This window comes from Miscanthus floridulus, chromosome 3, assembly GCF_019320115.1.
Source record: "Miscanthus floridulus cultivar M001 chromosome 3, ASM1932011v1, whole genome shotgun sequence".
In the NCBI taxonomy this organism is placed as follows: Eukaryota; Viridiplantae; Streptophyta; class Magnoliopsida; order Poales; family Poaceae; genus Miscanthus; species Miscanthus floridulus.
This window is the reverse complement of record NC_089582.1, coordinates 75,242,248-75,248,424: the sequence shown is the minus strand read 5'-3', so window position 1 is coordinate 75,248,424 and position 6,177 is coordinate 75,242,248.

Sequence of the window (6,177 nt, the reverse complement as noted above, 5' to 3'; positions counted from 1 at the left end):
TGAATTGACCACCATGACACGGTTGAGACTTGAAAGCCTAGTGTGGTGGTGATAGGTCTTTTCACCCCTCGGGTGCCATCGCACTCCCTCAGGAACCTCAACCAGTCGTATCACAGAAGGCGTGTTCGACCGGAGATGCAGGATTATTGACGTTCCCAAGCATACACTGATGAAAATAGAGCACGTCTCCTCCATTTATGCCAATGAGATGGCATCAGTCTTGGTGCTAGTTTTTACATGTTAGCTCCTCCACTGATGCCCAATAGTGTGTGCACTCCTTGCGTTTGTGACAACACCAGAAACATAGAAAAAGAAAGCCCCCCGTGAGAGGAGAACAAGAACAGATACCAACAAGGATTCCTCAAGACTGTTGAGTTCCCTAGTTGGCATAGTGGGGCTACAAAAGGACATGGCAGGACCGAGCCGGAGTGACCTAGAGTGCATGAAGATCCTTCTTCCTAGAATCTATACAGAAACATTGGTAAGTGCCCATTTTCTGTGTGTTGAATCCGATCTGCTGGGGTTTGCCTTTGGGAATGAACTTGTCCCTCTATCTAGCTATGTTCATCGTTGTGCACACAGAAATTGCTGGCTATAATGGCCTAGGCTGTCAGAGGTCGCTAAAAACTCGAGCTTTGTCTGGACGACGAGCAGAGCCTAGCCCGGTGGAAGGTGGAGGTGTTCCCCGATGGCGGCCACTTGTACCTATGCCAAGGATGGAAGCACTTCACCCGCGCCCTCGACCTTCAAGATGGGTCCTCTCTTGTTTTGTGGTATGATGGCCGGTCATGGACTAACGTCAAGGTCTTTGACCTTACCACCTACCGCAAGCAGTACCCACATGACTTTGAGGCTGGTGGTAGTCCATCTCCCTGCCCATCACGGAGCTAAGGAGTTTTGTAGTGATCCTGAAGAAGTACCACCTCAAAGTGAAGTATCTGGTGAACACTCACGCGAGACGTAGAACATACTAATGTCGCAAGTTACTAGTGTCGTCTTTCTCATCAATCTTTTTCTATGTGAGGCGAAGAATGTGCCAGTGGACTTCGAGGTAGTGCACGGCTACTAGTAGCAGCAAGCCATTGAGCTATAGATGGCTGGGCATTCCTGGTTTGTGGCTTTGTATATGACCCTCATGAACAACAAAGTGTGCACGTCATTCAAGTACGGGTGGGATGAGCTCTGCGCAAGCAACCACAACAACATCGGCGACACCTACTTCTTTAGCGTGATATGCGAGGCCACCTGTAGCGATGACAAGGATGAGGAATGGGAGGAGGAGCAAGAGGATGATGAAGCTAAGATCAAGGTGGAGGTGTGCAAGACGAACAGTGGATGGTTGTGGTGAACTCGGTGCAAGAGTTGACACGATCAGTATTTTGTTATTTCATCAAAACTATTATCCAGCCTATCAAGATTTCCTAGTATCGAACTGTCTTAGGCCCTGTTTGGATAGACTATGACTAGTTAGCCATGGCTAAAAAAAGCAAACTAAAAATTAGCCAATTAGTTGTGTTATTAGCCCATACTTGTTTGTATCCTGAACTAATTATTAGGTTCTATAGACTAGAACTAGTTGTTAGCCCCTGATAGTTGGGTTCTATGGACTAGTTGGATAGCCTGTGATAGTGGTTGGCACTGTATTTCGTTGTTCATTGACTCATAGTGATTCGAAGCGTCTATATTTCATAGGGTTGGACCATCTTAGGGTCCCGAAAATCAAAACAGCTATACACCCATGTCCTCCGATCAGAAAGGTCGAACTTTGATGGTTGTGATGCCCATGGCGATGCGACGCCCCTAAGGAGACATGGCCCAATCTCAATTCAGCCACATTGATGCAGCAGTTACTGATCATCCTCAATCTAGTGTTTGGAACTACCACAACACATTCTCGTACTTAAGTGAAAAAGTTAGTAGTGAACTTCTTTCGCCTCCCACTTTGTTGTGGCATCCATCCACATGATTGTCGCCGCTTCCCATGGCCTTTGATGAGCCCACTGGTGGCAACATCTAGCATATGGTGCCAGTAGAGCACAACATTGGCGTTGTCCCTGGCGTCGCGGTTGTCGATGTTGATAGCATTGCGGTTGCCGATGCTGATCGCGCCACGGTTGTCGATGTTGATGGCACCGCGGTTGCCGATAAGGATGCCATGCCCATTGTTGTCATCGATTATAGGTGACCCATGTTGTTTATCTCTAGGACCTAATGTTGTGGTCCAGCCATTCCGCACCACAGGACATGCATCAATCATTGCCCTGTCCGACGGCGCTGAAGACGACCGCTGTGAACAACTTAGTGATTCACTAGATAATGGAACACATGGGCTATAGTGCTGGCCACGGCCTCGGACTGCACCACCAAGGGAACGCTAACATCATCCAGGTATGACTGCACCATGGGTACTCGGGTCTCGGCACCGACCACGACGATGCCTCCTACATCATCCCTACAACCAATAATCCCTCCAACAATTCAACCTCGTCTGATGACGAGGGCACAACCAATTTGAGTCCTCATGATGATGAGGTCATGCAACCCCCAAGCCCACAGGAGAGCCACACTGAGGTCATCTTGGATACGGTTATCATTGAGTTCATGAAGTTGCTGAATGAGTATCCCTCCTATTACAAGGAGATGTCCCTACCGGACATAGCGCGCAAGATGTTGGTCCCTATCGTGTAGGAGATGTTCAAGCAATTGACGTGGTATGATTCGCTAGAGCAGCCGAATAGGAAGATGGAGGCGGTGAGCAAGCTCAAGTACATACTCTTGGATGATAGGTTTGCCTCCTCGCCATATGTCGACCTGCTCATTGAACTGGTGGTCGACCCCATTATGAAATAGTTGAAGGAGAGTGGACTCCCACCAGGTTCCTATAGCAAGAACAACTAGTATAGTTCTTGCACAACCTACCGCTAGAGTTCCCTCATGCTAGGGAATTCCTGCATGATGTAGTGTTGCCCAAACTATCCGGTGCTGCCAACAGGTACGACACTTCCTGGGAGAATGTTCCAGTTAACGTATTTCTGCAGCTATGGATGTCAACCATCGACTAGGACTTGCTATAGCCAATGCTCACTAAGGTGCTAACCATGGTCTAGAAGTTCCTATTAAAATGTACTGGCGAAAACATGCATAAAAAGTACAACATTGTGTAGCCATGGAAGCAAGCGGCTAGGCCTAACGTTTGGAATGAGTTTGTTGATGGTGTCATCATTCCTTACCTGAAGCACAGACTTGGAAATGTCTGCAACAAGCCACCACTAGGAGGAATGGCAGTTACGAACGCGCGGGTTGACCACCTGATGAGGTGGGTGTCCAAGATTTTGCCCTAGAAAATGCTTGACCTCCTATAGGGTGAGATCCCTAGAAAAGATTAGCAGGATGCTCTGTGTAGGTGGTTCTTCATGGTAGATTGCGATGAGAAGATGGTGTTGCAGAATGAGCTCACTTTCGGTGCGACTGATTGGTGGATGCCATTCGTCGACAAGCTCGTTCTACAATGCTTGGCGCCCTGGTTCATTGCCATTAGTATCGTCCAGCCAAATGAAGGATATGACATGTTCCACATGCTCATCACCAGGTGGAAGCCAGTCGTGTCACTAGAGTAGATGATGAAGAAGGTCCTGAAGCGCTTCATGGAGAATCGATCGATGGGCTATGCCGTTGGTTGTTTAATGCGCAACCCACAAAGGAGGAGGTCGTGGCCTAGTGCTAAGAGTGGATGCGGCTCCTGATGCCGGATCTGCTTGCCATCGATAGTGAAATGCACAATGGCCTCCAACTGATCCATAAAGCATATGAAATACCATAGATAACTTAGTAAATTATTAGTGTATTTATGTTTGAATGCTTGCACCTATGTCAGGCATTGTAAATGTTAACCATTGGCACAATGTGTATTACTCTTTTCTCCATGCACATGCGAGAAAGTCTCAAACTATGTGATTGTAACATGCCGGACAATGACTAAATGCTTTCACCTGCGTCAGACATTGTATAAATGTTAATTGTTGGCACAATGTGTACTACTCTTTTCTGAATGCACACACGAGAAAGTCCGATACTATGTGATTGTGACGTGCCAGACAATGATTGAATGCTTTCACCTGCATCAGGCATTGTATAAATGTTAATAGTTAGCACAATGTGTACTACTCTTTTCTGAATGCACACGCAAAAAAGTCTAATACTATGTGATCGTAACATGCCAGACAATGTCTATTACTCTTTTTCTGACTGCAACCGATGCAACTCGATGCTTAGAAATCCACATCAATTAAATATGTATTAAATTTGCATGAAACCTGGAGAGCCTAGTGTGCCTAGTTTAGCCATAAATCTACGAGAGAGGTAAGAGCGAGGTAACCGGTCTTCCTACGGTACTCCTTTGACTTCTCTCTAGCCTCGAGTGAGTCACATCTTTAGCTGGAGTGATGGACCATGGGAAGCGCCCAGTGGACAACCCTCCAAAGGGAGCAGGCCTCCGCTGCGTCTCCACTCCCATTTGCGGCACCATGGGTAAGGCGGTCTTGTTCTTAGTTGCCGAAATCATTCTGTTCTTATCTCCTTAATCTTTTTAGGGTCATTTCTCATGCTACGACGCTAGAGGTCGGGTGGTTCTCCAGTGCCGCCCACTCTCTGAACGCGCGCCAAGCAGAACCGAAGGTGTCTTCTCCCCTCGACCACCGGGAAGTCCATGAGCCCCTCCATAATTGAGATGCGGCTCATGACCTGTGCTCCAACCCCGAGGGCGAGGTTAGTTGGCTCACGCTCTGCCTCAACGTCATCCAGACTGCCCTTGCTGCTTTGGAGCGGGAGACTACTGATGCCTGGGCGGCAGCTGTCAATGCATAGGCTAGGACAATCGGTAAGGTTTCCTTCATCGATAAGCTCTATCCAAATGTCCACGGCCTTGTTTTGATGGATTTTAGTGTTGTCAGCCTTGGAGGAGGAGTTGGCCACCCTTCGAGAGGCGGCCCTCATCGCCGTCAACGACATGAACATAGGGGGTGTCCTATTTGAGGACCATCTACGAGCCATGCCAGCTCGGGTTAGGATGGTGGCCCTTCGCGAGGTGTGCCATGGGGCTGCCTTAGCCCTAGCCATGGCGTAGCTTTGTTCTAGCCATGATCCCCACCAGCTTGAACCTAGCTTCCTAGTTGGCGCCGATGAGGAGCTAGAGGAGCTCACTGGTGACTTTACCGCCACCGTGGAGGCCATTGTGCCGGCCATGCATGAGGGAGACGTCATCCTCACTGCCTTCTTTGAGTCATAGATTGTATCTAGGGCATTCCAATCTTAATGAATGGCTAGTTTGTTACTTTAATTCGAAGAGCAACTTATGCGCGTCGCTTTGTCTTTCATGGTGTTTGCTTCTTATGCTTGAATGCGAAAGGCTTGTGCGGACGACATGCTTGGATGAGGTGATTGGGAGGTGATGGGGCGTATCCTACCTCCCCTCTTGAAAGGGAGTTAGGTTTTAGGGAAGCTTCCTTCCCTCTAATGAAACACCATAGGTAACTTAGTAACTTTGCATATTTCTATTCTAATGCAACCTACGTCAGGCATTGTAAATGTTAATCGTCAGCACAATGTGTATTACACTTTTTTGAATGCACACATGAGAAAGTCCAATGCTATGCGATTGTAACACATCGGACAATATCTATTACTCTTTTTTGAATGTGCACGCAAGATCTGATTGTGCACGAAAGAAAGACCGCTACTCTATGATTGTAACGCGTTGCACAATAGATTTTGTGTCCGGGCGACTCCTCGACTTGCAATGGGGTTGTTCGACCCTATAGTTCTCTCTTAAGAGGAACAGGTTGCAATGAGGTAATCAGACTAGATAGATGTCGCTCATATAGCACTTAGATGTTAGGTTTAATTTACAATGGCAACATAGTGATAAAAATGGTTCAACATGTACAACTTATTATAGAATCATAAAATAGACACTGTGTCCAAAGCAAGACTTCAATTATTACATCAAGAATCGTTTTAAATCCAAATTTCAATGCCTACATGGCAAAATAGTGATAAAAAGGGTTCAATATGTATAACTTATTACAGAACCACAAAATAACATTGTGTCGTAAGCAAGACTTCAATTATTACATCAAGAATTGTTCGAAATCTAAATTTCAATGCCTCCATTCCCTCACC